The following is a 15,686-nucleotide window of genomic DNA, read 5'->3' as shown; positions in this document are numbered from 1 at the left end:
CAGGGTGAAGTGCAACTGAATGTGTTTCATGAACAAAGCCCTAGTGAGCATGCTTTATAAGCTGAAAAATCCCTTTGACATATGACAGTGTTTATATATATAGTTAAGCTTTTTCAGCTTTAACAACTCTGAGAGTAGTCTTTGAGAACTTTAAGGGGTTACAAAATGAAGACTAGAACTTACTTCATGAAAGCAACATGCTAAAATAATTCACGTCGGTTTTCATGAATTATTTGTGTCTGATGTGCATTGGAAATGCTTTCTTTTTCAGCAAGAATCGGTTTTCTTGGCCTTGGCTCCTCAGAAAAGAAGATCACTCTTTATGTTACAATTCTGTGCCCATTGTAAGGTATTGCTGTGGCATTTTACCACCTGAGGAGGGTCTCCCAGGGGTCTGCGAAGCCTCTCAGTACTGTTCTGTGCTTTTTGCTTCCTCTGTGTCTCCAAGGCGTGTGTGCAAGTCTCCATCTTGTTGGAAGAATAATCCCCTTCCTCTCCTATGAGAGGTATATGGAAGTTACTACAGGAGCACACACCCAGAGTGTTGTGTTTGAGTTTTCTGGGGCTGCTGTAGCAAAAGTGCCACAGACCAGGAGGCTTAAACAACAGAAATGTATTCTCTACCAGTTCTGGGCACCAGAAATCTGAAATCAAGGTGTCTCAGAGTGGTGTTCCCTTTGTAGGCTCTACAAGAGAATCCTTCCTGCCTCTCCCAGTTTCTGGGGGACTTCAGGCTTCCTTGGGCTTGTGGCCGCATCACTCCAGTTCTGCCTCCATCTCCATGCAGACTTCTCTTCTGTATCGGTGTCTCCTCTTCTGTCTCTTACAGGAACACCTGTCATTGGATTTAAGAGAGCCCTCTAAATCTAGAATAATCTGATCACTAAATTCTTAACTTAATTGCAGCTTCAAAACCCTGTTTCCAAATAAGGTCCCATCCCTCTATACCTGCTATTAGGATGTGGACATGTATTTTTGGGGCCAATATGCCACCCACTACCATATGGACACTTCCTAACTGATGTCAGAATACATGCACTTCCCAACAGTTATATGCTGCCCTGTGCTTTGATGGATTGTTGACTTTTCTTTGGGAGAAATCCGACATGCCTAGAGCACTATCTATTCCACAAAATTTAACTCTTAACTGATCTCTTTCTTTTTATGTTCTTCTAAGACATGCCTAAACTCCTTGAGTGTTATTGTTCATGTTTCTCTCCACTTTCTTACAGCGTAAAACCTGTTAATTCACAGCTAGTTCACTAGGGATTATCAAATTCAAGATGTTAATACTGCTTTTTCCCCAAACAAATGCCCTTGAACTAAAACCACACAGAGCAATAGCAATGGCAACTGCAACAATTGCCCCCAGCTCTACTTCAATCACTTGCATCCCCCTCTTACCAATGTCAATCACCTATGGCCACTGGAAGGCTAGGGAAGCACAAGCGTAGTTATTAATAAAAGTTTTTGCTAAGGATTGACACATCGGTAGTACCAGTTAAGAGCTCACAGTACAACACAGTTCAACCAGTGGCCATGAATCTAAATGTAAGATCTTGAAAGAAGCAAATCTTTGCCCAGTTAACATTAGGAGTCTTAATTTTTTCCAAGGTAAGAGAGAAAAATTTTGACCAATATGGACCCTGTTCACTGGATGTATTATGTTCAGTAAGCAGATGTATTTGTGTATGCATGAACTTTGGTGGGGTTGCAAAGTTCCTTCTTAGTAATAATTCAGCTCTCAACTACTTCCTAGGAGACAGGAGACAAATGAACCTTACACTTTTGTTGAAGCGCATCTAGGTTCAGTTACCTTAAATGTGAAGATTGTATGTCCTATTTATCCATACTTCTCAGCATTGCCCAGAATAGCACTGGCATACAATGAATACATTGTGAGCATCTGTTCAGTGAATGAGTTTGTCAATGAATGAATGCATTTGGCATCATATAAATAAGATTCAGAAACCTACCTTATAGACTACCACATTGGGCACTTGCTTTTAATTCATGTCAACCAAACATTTAAACATGTGCTTTATCGAGAAATGGAGCATTTGAAACAGCTAAATATATGCCCTTTCCAAGTGTACTTTTCTCAGCTGAGATCACGTTCAGATGTTACCTTCTTTTCCTTCTAGAGTATTTTGGCTTGTCATCAGTTTGTCTTAGTTGAGTTGGTGCATTTATTATCTTTGAATAAGATGTTATGATTTATATTCCTTGTCTGTCACCCACAATTTTGCAGCAAAGATGATAAGACTTCCCCATGTGTTTTCCATAGCATTTCAACCTAATGCAAACGTTTACATTAGCACATTCTTTTTCACTGCTACAAATAGTTATTGTATGAGCTTTTGTAGTATTAATGTCATTTGAACTCAATTCTGGGAACATGCAAAGATAGGAATTTGGTATGTCACTGAAACAAAATACTCCCAAGTTGCCAACCAGAGAAGTTCAGATCTACTTTGTTTTACTTTGCATTTATGTGGCTGTTCTCTCTAGTTTTGTGTAAAATCCCAATGGCATTTGCTGCTTTCTTCTAACTTGATGGTTCTCTGTATAGAAGTGTAGAAAGTTAAATGACCCTCAGAATGAAAGTCTATGTTTTATCCTTGGTCTAAATTACAGAGTACATGTTCTAACCCCTGGTTGAAGTTACAGAATGCATGTGATATGGTTTGGCAGTGTCCCCGCTCAAACCTCACCTTAAATTGTACTAATTCCCACATGTTAAGAGTAGGACCAGGTGGAGATAATTGAATCATGGGGACAGCTTTGCTCATACTGTTCTCAGAATAGTAAGTTTCATGAGAGCTGATGGTTTTATAAATGGGAGTTCCCCTGCACAAGCCCTCTTTCTTGCCGCCAGATAACAGAAAGATATGGCTTTGCTCTTCCTTGCCTTCTGTCATGATTGTGAGGCCTCATCAGCCATGTGGAACTGTGAGTCAATTAACCTTTTTACTTTATAAATGACCTAGTATCTGGATTGTCTTTATTAGCAGCTTAAGAATGAACTAATACAGCACATCCTCCCCAAATCCATATGTGGAAGCCCTAATCCCCAATGGGATGGTCTTAGTAGGTGGGACCTGTGGCAGCTATGCAGGTTTAGGTGAGATCATGAGGGTGGCACCTGCATGATGGGATTAGTGTCTTTATAAGAAGAGAAAAAGACTCAGAGCTCCCTCTCTCCTCTGTGTGAAGGTACAGAGAGATAGCACCATCTGCAGACCAGGAAAGAGGAAGAAGACCCTCAGTAGACGCCAGATTTGCCAGCACCTTCATCTTCCCAGGCTCCAGAACTATGGGAAATAACATTTGTTGCTCAAGACACCCAGCTTAAGGCATTTTATTATAGGATCCTGAACTGACTGAGACACCGTGAATGTGACCTTCTATGGCATTAGGTTCTTTGTAGATGTAATTAAGCTAAAAGTCTTGAGATGAGGACATCATCTTGGATTATTTGGACAGACCTACCTCTAATGCATGTCAAATGACATAAACTGGGTGGCTTAAATAAAATATGCACAAAGGGCAAGAAAGACAGAAGAAAAGGAGGTGATGTGACCATGGAGGTAGATGTTGGAGTGATGTGGCCAAAAGACAGAACATCAAAAGGCACCAGAAGCCAGAAGAGGCAAAGAAAAGATTCTCTCTTTGAGTCTCCAGAGAGGGTGTGTTGCTGCTTACACCTTGATTTTGGGCTTCTGGCTTCCAGAAGTTTGAGAGAACAAATTCCTTCTATCTTTTTAAATTTTTTTTTCATTTCCATAGGTTTTGGGGGAACAGGTGGTATCTAGTTACATAAGTTCTTCAGTAGTGATTTGTGAGATTTTGGTGCACCGGTCATCAGAGCAATATACACTGAACCCAATTTGTAACATTTTATCCCTCACCCCCCTTCCCTTTTTCCCAAGTCCCCAGTGTCCATTTTATCATTTTTATGCCTTTGCATCCTCATAGCTTAGCTCCTACTTATGAGTGAGAACATACGATGTTTGGTTTTCCATTCCTGAGTGACTTCATTTAGAATAATCTTTTCTAATCCCATCCAGGCTACTGCAAATGCCATTAATTTATTTTTTTATGGCTGAGTAGTATTCCATGGTGTGCGTGCGTGTGTGTGTGTGTGTGTGTGTGTGTGTGTGTGTGTATTTTGTAGTTTCTTTGCCAACCTATTGATTGAGGGGCATTTTGGCTGGTTCCACAATCCACCCAGATTGTAGTAATTTGTTACAACAGCCACAGAAAAATAATACAAGAAGTGTATGCATACTTTAGGTTTTGTGGTTGTCATTCATTTTAATGACTGGAAAAGACAATTGGTCAAAATCAGTACTAGTAATGTGATTGCCTTCCTAGAGTGTTATTGCACGGAATATTGGAGAAGTAATTATAATTTCTTTTCTACAATGACTATTTTACATTATGTTCAGCCATGATTTACTATAGGAATTTTATTCATTTGATTTCTCCATGTCAGTGTCACACTTCCCTAATAAATGTGATACTTTTGCATGGTGACTATGTGGTATTAATGAAGCCAGTCTCCTCCTTACGCACCTGATGTATAAACCTAATGTTAATCAAATGCCTATTATAAGCCCAGCATTGGAACAATCATCAGCAATTCAGCAATGGGCAAACCCAACAGGCTCCTAGGTTGATTGAGATCTCCAATTTATTTCAGTAGAAATAAAAATTGAAATTACATTGAATTCTCAGTATTTGTGATAGTTGTAGACCATCCTGGCCAACATGGTGAAACCCCATCTCTACTGAAAATACAAAAATTAGCTGGGCATAGGGGGGCATGCCTGTAATCCCAGCTACTCAGGAGGCTGAGGCAGGAGAATCGCTTGAACCATGGAGTCCAAGGTTGCAGTGAGCCAAGATCGTGTCAGTGCACTCCATCCTGGCAACAGAGCAAGTCTCCATCTCCAAAAACAAACAAACAAAAAAACACCATAAACACTGACTTAGCAAATCATAAACTATCTCTCCTAGGGGAAATACAAGATTAGGTTTCTATGATATCCGGTCACAACATTTTCATCAATCAGTCAATACATAATCTTGTTTTATGTATATTTCTGTTTAAGAAAACATTTCTGAGTAGATATTGTTGACTCACGCACATTGAACTGATGTCCAGCAGCACCATGACTCATGCCTGAGTAATGCTTCTGTAACACAGAGACTTTCTCTGTGAGGCACTTTGCAGTCTTTTTATAGTAGGGACCCCAGGCAACCTTTCAGCTCTGTTCTTCAAGCCATTTTAAACAGCAAAATCACCAACAAAAAGCACAAACATGCAAAACACATGGTACTCAACGGACTGCAATAATTCCACTTGTTTAAAGTATGACAGCTGAAACAAGAAGGTAGGGCATGGCCTTGTCCCCCTGTAGCTGGGAACATGCACTTTGAGCAATTTGCATTTTTTTCCAGCTTTGTGTGTGTCTCTGCAAATGACTGCAAAAGTGTCATATTGATTTCGAGGTTACAAAGTTTTAGTGAGCAGGCAAGTTCAGAAAGACAAAATTTATAATAATGAAAATCAACTGTACTTAGAAACAAACAAAATATTCATAAATCTCAGGTCTGTAAACTTTTATAATTACACATGGCTCTTTACACCATTAGTCAACTCCATACCGTCAAATTTTTGTTGTATTTTGTTATTTCCTAATGAGCATATTCGATGATAGGCATTGGACTAAGCATTTTTTTAAAGCATGACTTTTTCTGAGTTTACTCCATGTACTCTACTCTGGATGGTTGCTACTCTTGTGCAAACAACTGTAAAACCAAAAAACAAAAGTAAAGAAAAGAAAAGATGAGACTTAGAGTAATTGAGAAATTTGCCCAAGCTTGAAAGTGGTTGCTCTGGAACTTTTTTCCAAGGTCAGACAAATACAAAGAGTTATTCACAAAGTTACAGAGAGGTCAATGCCTCTGCTTTTCCAAGTTCCCTTCTCCCCTAGACTCGATTCTGCTTTTCCTTTTGGTTCTATCCTTTTGCTTTACTTATCTCCTCCCATCCTTTCTGACCTCACTATCATTTTCCCCTCTGGCCCCATCTCTGTATGCTGAATGCCCACACACTGGAATTCCCAACTCTAAAGCCATTTTGTTCCTGAAATCTTACCAAGTTCCTTTCACTGAATTAACAGCTCTTCTTCTTTTTCTTTCTATATGATTTATTCACCTTTTTTTTTTTTTGAGATGGAGTCTCACTCTTTTGCCCAGGCTGGAGTGCAGCAGCACAATGTTGGCTCACTGCTATCTTCACCTCCCAGGTTCAAGCAATTCTCCTGCCTCAGCCTCCCAAGTAGCTGGAACTATAGGCACGCACCACCATGCCTGGCTAATTTTTGTGTTTTTGGTACAGACGGGGTTTCACCATGTTAGCCAGGATGGTCTCTATCTCCAGACCTCGTGAGCAACCTGCCTCCGCCTCCCAAATTGCTGGGATTACAGGCATGAGCCACCGAGCCTGGCCTTTTTTTTTTTTTTTTTTTTTTTTGAGTAGTCTTGCTTTGTTGCTCAGACTGGAGTGTAGTTGTCTCAATCTTGTCTCATTGCAACCACCACCTCCCAGGCTCAAGTGATTCTCCTGTTCAGCCTCCTGAGTAGCTGAAACACTGGCAGGTGCAACCACACCTGGCTGAGTTTTGTAGTTTTAGTAGAGATAGGGTTTCACCATATTAACTAGGCTGGTCTCAAACTCCTGACCTCAAGGGATGGGCCCACTTCAGCCCCCCAAAGTGCTGGAATTACAGCTGTGAGCTGCTGCCCTGACCATATTCATTTTTTATATTACTAATCTGCTATGGTGTGAATGTTTGTGTCCTCCAAATTTTCTGTGTGAAAATCCTAACACTCAAGGTCATGGTGTTGGGAGATGGAGCCTTTGAGAGATAATGAGGTTGTGAAGGCGGTGCCTCATGAGTGGGATTAGTGCCCTTATAAAAAGGGACTCCAGAGAGCTCCCTTGCACCTTCCACCATGTAAGGACGCAGCAAGAAGGCACTGTCTGTGAATAAAGAAGCTGGTTATCACCAGACATTGCATCTGGCACACTTTGATCTTGGAATTCCAGCTGTGAGACATAAATAGCTGCTGTTAATAAGCCTCAAGTCCGTAGCGTTTTGTTATAGCAGCCCCAGTGAAAGAACACAATTTTCCAAACTCCCCTTCTGTCCATTACCTGTGTAACTTTGTCTGCTGTAGCTTCATTTCCCTCCACAGGGTGCAGTCTGTGCATTCAGTAACAGTGTTGTCTATATATCTGTAGCTTTGACATGAACACTGATATTTTATTATTATTTTTATTATACTTTAAGTTCTAGGGTACATGTGCATAACGTGCAGTTTTGATACATAGGTATACATGTGCCATATTGGTTGGCTACACCCATCAAGTCATCATTTACATTAGGCATTTCTCCTAATGCTATCCCTCCCCCAGGCCCCCACTCCCCAACAGGCCGTGGTGTGTGACATTCTCCCCACTGTGTCCAAGTGTTCTCATTGTTCGATTCCCACCTATGAGTGAGAACGTGTGGTGTTTGGTTTCCTGTCCTTGTGATAGATTGCTGAAAATGATGGTTTCCAGCTTCATCCATGTCCCTGCAAAGGACATGAATTCATCCTATCTTATGGCTGTATAGTATTCCATGATGTATATGTGCCACATTTTCTTAATCCAGTCTATCATTGATGGACATTTAGGTTGGTTCCAAGTCTTTGCTATTGTCAATAGTGCCAAATAAATATACGTGTGCATGTCTTTATCTTAGCATAGTATGTAATCCTTTGGGTATATACCCAGTAATGGGATTGCTGGGTCAAATGGTATTTTAAGTTCTAGATCCTTGAGGAATTGCCACACTGTCTTCCACAATGGTTGAACTAATTTACTCTCCCACCAACAGTGTAAAAGCATTCCTATTTCTCCACATCCTCTCCAACATCTGCAGTTTGCTGACTTTTTAATGATCGCCATCCTAATTGGTGTGACGTGGTATCTCATTGTGGTTTTGATTAACATTTCTTGGATGACTAGTGATGATGAGCATTTTTTCACATGTCTGTTGGCTGCATAAATGTCTTCTTTGAGAAGTGTCTCTTTATATCCTTTGCCCACGTTTTAATGTTTTTCTTTTTCTTGAAAATTTGTTTAAGTTCTCTGTAGATTCTGGATATTAGCCCTTTGTCAGATTGGTAGATTGCAAAAATTTTCTCCCATTCTGTAGGTTGCCTGTTCACTCTGATGGTTGCTTCTTTTGCTGTGCAGAAGCTCTTGAATTTAATTAGATCCCATTTGTCTAGTTTGGCTTTTGTTGTCATTGCTTTTGCTGTTTTATTTGTGAAGTCTTTGCCCATGCCTATGTCTTGAATGGTATTGCCTAGGTTTTCTTCTAGGGTTGTTATGGTTTTAGGTGTGACATTTAAGTCTTTAATCCATCTTGAATTAACTTTTGTATAAAGTGTAAGGAAGGGATTCAGCTTCATTTTTTCTACACATGGCTAGCCAGTTTTCCCAGCATCATTTATTAAATAGGGAATCCATTCCCCATTTCTTGTTTTTGTCAGGTTTGTCAAAGATCAGATAGTTGTAGATATGTGGCATTATTTCTGAGGGCTCTGTTCTCTTCCATTGGTCTATATCTCTGTTTTCATATCATTACCATGCTGTTTTGGTTACTATAGTCTTGTAGTATAGTTTGAAGTCAGGTAGCATGATGCCTCCAGCTTTGTTCTTTTTGCTTAGGATTTTCTGGGGCTATGCAGTGTCTTTTTTGGTTCCATATGTAGTTTAAAGTAGTTTTTTTTCCAACTCTGTGAAGAAAGTCATTGGTAGCTTGTTGGGGATGGCATTGAATCTATAAATTACCTTGTGCAGTATGGTCATTTTCATGTTATTGATTCTTCTTATCCATGAGTATGGAATATTCTTCCATTTGTTTATGTCCTCTTTTCTTTTATTGAGCAGTGGTTTGTAGTTCTTGAAGAGGTCCTTCCCATCCCTTGTAAGTTGGATTCCTAGGTATTTTATTCTCTTTGTAGCAATTGGGAATGGGAGTTTACTGATGATTTAGCTCTCTGTTTGTCTGTTATTGGTGCAAAGGAATGCTTGTGGTTTTTGCACATTGATTTTGTATCCTGAGACTTTGCTGAAGTGCTTATCAGCCTGAGGAAATTTTGGCCTGAAACAATGGGGTTTTCTAAATATACAATCATGTCATCTGCAAACTGGGACAATTTGACTTCCTCTTTTCCTAACTGAATACACTTTATCTCTTTCTCTTGCCTGATTGCCCTGGAAAGAACTTCAAATGCTATGCTGAGTAAGAGTGGTGAGAGAGATCACCCTTGTCTTGTACCAGTTTTCAAAGGGAATGCTTCCAGTTTTTGCCCTTTCAGTATAATATTGGCTGTGGGTTTGCCATAAATAGCTCTGATTATTTTGAAATTCATTCCATCAATACGTAGTTTATTAAGAGTTTTAGCCCGAAGGGCTGTTGAATTTTATCAAAGGCTTTTTCTGCATCCATTGAGAGAATCATGTGGTTTTTGTCATTGGTTCTGTTTATGTGATGGGATATGTTTGTTGATTTGTGTATGTTGAAGCAGCCTTGCATCCCTGGGGTGAAGCTGACTTCACTGTGGTGGATAAGCTTTTTGATGTGCTGCTGGATTTGGTTTGCCAGTATTTTATTGAGGATTTTTGCATCAATGTTCATCAGGGATATAGGTCTAAAGTTCCCTTCTTTTGTTGTTGTGTCTCTGCCAGGCTTTGGTAGCAGGATGATGCTGGCCTCATAAAATGAATTAGGGAGGATTCCCTCTTTTCAGTTGACAGGAATACTTTCAGAAGGAATGGTACCACCTCCTGTTTGTACATCTGGTAGACTTTGACTGTGAATCTGTCTGGTCCTGGACTTTTTTTGGTGGTTAGGCTATTAACTATTGCCTCAATTTCAGAGCCTGCTATTGATCTGTTCAGATATTCAAGTTCTTCCTGGTTTAGTATTGGCAGGGTGTATGTGTCCAGGAATTTATCCATTTCTTCTAGATTTTCTAGTTTATTTGTGTAGAGGTGTTTATAGTATTCTCTGATGATAGTTTGTATTTCTGTGGGATCGGTGGTGATATCCCCTTTATCATTTTATATTGCTTCTATTTGATTCTTCTCTCCTTTTTTCTTTATTAGTCTTGCTAGCAGTCTATCAATTTTGTTGATCTTTTCAAAACACCAGTTCCTGGATTCATCGATTTTTTGAACGGCGTTTTGTGTCTCTATCTCCTTCAGCTCTGCTCTGATCTTAGTTACTTCTTGCCTTCTGCTAGCTTCTGAATTTGTTTGCTCTTGCTTCTCCAGTTCTTTTAATTGTGATGTTAGGGTGTAAATTTTTTATCTTTCCTGCTTCCTCATGAGGGCATTTAGTGCTATAAATTTCCCTCTGCACAGTGCTTTAAGTGTGTCCCAGAGATTCTGGTACATTGTGTCTTTGTTTTCATTGGTTTCAAGGAACCTCATTATTTCTGGCTTCATTTTGTTATTTACCTACTAGTCATTCAGGAGCCGGTTGTTCAGTTTCCATATAGTTGTGCAATTTTGAGTGAGTTTCTTAATCCTGAGTTCTAATTTGATTGGACTGTGGTCTGAGAGACAGTTTTTGTGATTTCTGTTATTTTACATTTGCTGAGGAGTGCTTTACTTCCAATTATGTGGTCAATTTTAGAATAACTGCGATATGGCACTGAGAAGAATGTATATTCTGTTGATCTGGGGTGGAGAGTTCTGTAGATGTCTATTAGGTCCGCTTGTTGCAGAGCTGAGTTCAAGTCCTGGATATCCTTGTCAACCTCCTTCACTTCTCATTGATCTGTTTCATATTGACAGTGGGGTGTTAAAGTCTCTCATTATTATTGTATGGGAGTCTAAGTCTCCTTGTAGGTCTCTAAAGACTTGCTGTATGAATCTTTATATGAATATGATAAGACAAGCGTATGAATGAATATATATGCTCCTGTTGGGTGCATATATATTTAGGATAGTTAGCTCTTCTTGTTGAATTGATCCCTTTACCATTAGATAATGGCCTTCTTTGTTTCTTGATCTTTGTTGGTTTAAAGTCTGTTTTATCAGAGACTAGGACTGCAACCCCTGCTTTTTTTGCTTTCCATTTTCTTGGTAGATGTTCCTACATCCCTTTAGTTTGAGCCTATGTGTGTCTCTGCACGTGAGATGGGTCTCCTGAATACAGCACACTGATGGGTCATTTAGCTCATTTACAATTTAAGATCAATATTATTTTGTGTGAATTTGATCCTGTCATTATGATGTTAGCTGTTTATTTTTCCCATTAATTGATGCAACTTCTGCATAGCATCAATGGTCTTTACAGTTTGGCATGTTTTTGCAGTGGTTGGTACCAGTTATTCCTTTCCATGTTCAGTGCTTCCTTCAGGTGCTCTTGTAAGGCAAGCCTGGTGGTGACAAAATCTTTCATCATTTGCTTGTCTGTAAAGGATTTTATTTCTCCTTCACTTACGAAGCTTAGTTTGGCTGGATATGAAATTCTGAGTTGAAAATTCTTTCCTTTAAGAATGTTGAATATTGACCCCCACTCTCTTCTGGATTCCATGGTTTCTGCTGAGAGATCTGCTGTTAGTCCAAAGGGCTTACTGTTGTGGGTAACCCGACCTTTCTCTCTGGCTGCCCTTAACATTTTTTCCTTCATTTCAACCATGGTGAATTTGACAATTATGTGTCTTGGTGCTGCTGTTCTCGAGGAGTATCTTTGTGGTATTCTCTGTATTTCCTGAATTTGAATGTTGGCCTGCCTTGCTAGGTTAGGGAAGTTCTCCTGGATAATATCCCACAGAGTGTTTTCCAACTTGATTGCATTCTCCCTTCCACTTTCAGGTACACTGATGAAATGTAGATTTGGTCTCTTCACATAGCCCCTTATTTCTTGGAAGTTTTGTTTCTTTTTACTCTTTTTTTTTCTAATCTTGTCTTCTCACTTTATTTCATTAATTTGATCTTCCTTCCCTTATATCCTTGCTTTCATTGATCAAATGAGTTATTGAAGCTTGTGCATGCATCACGAAGTTCTCATACCATGGTTTTCAGCTCCATCAGGTCATTTAATGTCTTCTCTACACTGTTTATTCCAGTTAGCCATTCATTTAATCTTTTTTCAAGGTTTTTAGCTTTCTTGTGATAGGTTTGAACATGCTCCTTTAGCTGGAGAAGTTTGTTATTACCAACTTTCTGAAGCTTGCTTCTGTCAACTCATCAAAGCCATGCTCTGTCCTGCTTTGTTCCATTGCTGGGGAGGAGCTGCAATCCTTTGGAGAAGAGGCTCTCTGGTTTTTAGAATTTTCAGCTTTTATGCTCTAGTTTCTCCCCATCTTTGTAGTTTTGTCTACCTTTGGTCTTTGATGTTGATGACCTACAGATGGGGTTTTGGTGTGGATGTCCTTTTTGTTGATGTTGATGCTATTCCTTTCTGTTTGTTGGTTTTCCTCCTGTCAGTCAGGTCCCTCTGCTGCAGGTCCATTGGAGTTTGCTGAAGGTCCACTCCAGACCCTGTTTTCCTGGGTATCACCAGCAGAAGCTGCAGAACAGCAAATATTGCTATCTGATCCTTCCTCTGGAAGCTTTGTCCCAGAGGGGCACCCTCTAGGTGTATGAGGTGTCTGTCAGCTCCTTCTGGGAGGTGTCTCCCAGTTAAGCTACACAGTGATCAGGAACCCACTTGAAGAGGAAGTCTGTGCATTCTCAGAGCTCAAAAGCCATGCTGGGAGAACTACTGCTCTCTTCAGAGCTTTCAGACAGGGACTTTTAAGTCTGCAGAAGTTTCTGCTGCCTTTTGTTCAGCTATTCCCTGCCCACAGAGGTGGAGTCTATAGAGGCAATAGGCCTTGCTGAGCTGCAGTGGGCTCTGCCCAGTTTGAGATTCCAAGCCACTTTGTTTACCTACTCAAGCCTCAGCAATGGTGGACGCCCCTCCCACCACCTGGCTGCAGCCTGGGAGGTCAATCTCAGTCAGACTGCTGCATTAGCATTAAGCAAGGCTCCTTAGGCATGGGACCCACTGATCCAGGCATGGGAGAGAATCTCCTGGTCTTCTGGTTGCTAAGACTGTTGGAAAAGTGCAGTATTTGGGTGTAGTGTCCCACTTTTCCAGGTAGAGTCTGTCACAGCTTCCCTTGGCTAGGAAAGGGAAATCTCCCAACCCCTTGTGCTTCCTGGGTGAGATAAAGCCTCGCCCTGCTTCAGCCCACCCTCTGTGGGCTGCACCCACTGTCCAACCAGTCTCAATGAGATAAATCAGGTACCTCAGTTGGAAATGCAAAAGTCACCTGTCTTCTGTGTTGATTATGCTGGGAGCTGCACACCAGACCTGTTCCTACTCAGCCATCTTGGAATGGACCCCCAACAGTGATGGGTTTTAAGTCAATACATATTATTGGATTGATTTAAATGTAATGGGATGAGGACAGAAATACATAAGAGGCACTTAAAAATACTTAACTCCAGGTTGCACATCTGTGAAATCATCTAATATGTGAGGAAGAAGAGTGTGATAATGCATCTTGTGAAGACACCAAGAAATGGCTGTTTTTCACCTGAGCAGAGACCAGGAAGCTGGCAAGAATTTTTAGGCTCTTAAGGCAAGCTAATTGGGTTTGAATCCTGAATGCACGTTTTCTGACTGGGTGACCAGTGGTGAGTTGTACCAGTCACGTAGGCTGTAAAACACAGATAACAATGGACTGTTATCAATACTGATGTAAAGATTAAATAAAAATATGTGGACCTTAAATTCCCAAGACTCTCATCTGTATCGAGAGGGCTCCACCCACATTGGCCAATGCAACTTTTAGTAATATATCCAAGACTTGCTTGCCTGGGGGCACATATCTTAAAGCTTTCCCATTGAGAAAGCATGTTCCTTCAATTTAAAGTGCTGGAAAAAGAAATGAACACGTTTTTTAAGAATGGATTTCTGCTAATATCTCTTTAATAGAACATCCATGGTGACAGGTAAATGCAATCCAAGTGTGGCCTTCTCCTTGGTATGGACTGTGATATCAATCAGCTGCAGTCTGCATGTCCTCTACTGTGATATAGGAACACGGTTATTTTCTCTGCTTCTCATTGAACCAGCAAGAGGGACTTGAAATCATTTAGCAGGCTATCTTGAAAGTGACTTCAGAGTAAAATGTATGCATTGATGTATGTCTACCATTACCCTAAGAGGAGGAAAGGACCATTTTTTGGTACTGTATATTTTTAAAATTTCATGAACATAATGCAAAAGCTATTATCTTCACCATTTTTAAGTATACCCTGAAGTAGTGGTAAATATATTCATGTTATTGTGCAACCGTCACCATCCATCTTCAGAACTCATTTTCAACTTACAAAATGAAAACTTTCTACTCATATATGCCATTTGCTTTTAAATTAGTGTTTGGTGCACCCATCACCCAAGTAGTATATACACTGTACCCAATTCGTAATCTTTAATCCTCACCCCTTCCCACCCTTTCCCCCAAGTCCCCAAAGTCCATTGTATCATTCTCATGCCTTTGCATCCTCACAGCTTAGTTCCTGCTTGTGAGTGAAACTTACAATGTTTGTTTTCTATTCCTGAGTTACTTCACTTGTTCACTTGGAATAATGATCTCCAATTCCATCCAGGTTGCGGTGAGTGCCTTTGTTCATTCCTTTTCTTTCTTTCTTTCTTTTTTTTTAAGACAGTGTCTCGCTGTGTTGCCAGGCTGGAGTGCAGTGGTGCGATCTTGCCTCACTGCCACCTCTGCCTCCCAGGTTCAAGTGATTCTCCTGCCTCAGCCTCCCAAGCAGCTGGGACTACCAACGCGCACCACCATGCCCAGCAAATTTTTCTATTTTTAGTAGAGATGGGGTTTCAACTTGTTGCCAGGAGGGTCTTGATCTCTTGACCTCATCATCTGCCTGCCTTTGCCTCCCAAAGTGCTGAGATTACAGGTGTGAACCACGGCACCCAGCCCTTTCATTCCTTTTTATTGCTGAGTAGTATTCCATGGTACGTATGAACCACAATTTCTTTATTCACTAACTGATTGATGAGCATTTGGGCTGGTTTCATATTTTTGCAATTGTGAATTGTGCTGCTATGAACATGTACCCAAATCTCACAGATCACCATGAAAGAACTTACTCATATAGTCAAACACCACCAGTTCCCCCAAAAACCTACGGAAATAAAATAAGTAATAAATAAAATAAACTACTACAAAAAATAAATAATTTAGTGCTTGGTACTCAAAATGTGCCAAAAAAATTTTTTAAATACTTTTTGTTTTTATTTTAATAGTTGTGGGGAATACAGGTGGTTTTAGGTTACATGTTACATTCATTACTGGTGATTTCTGAGATTTTTGTATGCCCACCACCCAAGCAGTGTACACTGTGCCCAATATGTAGTCTTTTATCCCTCACCCCACTCCCAGCCTTCCCACCTCACTGAGTCCTTGAAGTCCATTATATCATTCTTATGCCTTTGCATCCTCATAGTTTAGTTCCCACCTATAAGTGAGAACATACAATGTTTGGTTTTCCATTCTTGAGTTACTTCACTTAGAATAGTGGCCCCCAG

This window comes from Gorilla gorilla, chromosome Y (assembly GCF_029281585.2).
Source record: "Gorilla gorilla gorilla isolate KB3781 chromosome Y, NHGRI_mGorGor1-v2.1_pri, whole genome shotgun sequence".
In the NCBI taxonomy this organism is placed as follows: Eukaryota; Metazoa; Chordata; class Mammalia; order Primates; family Hominidae; genus Gorilla; species Gorilla gorilla.
Note: the sequence above shows the minus strand (reverse complement) of the source record.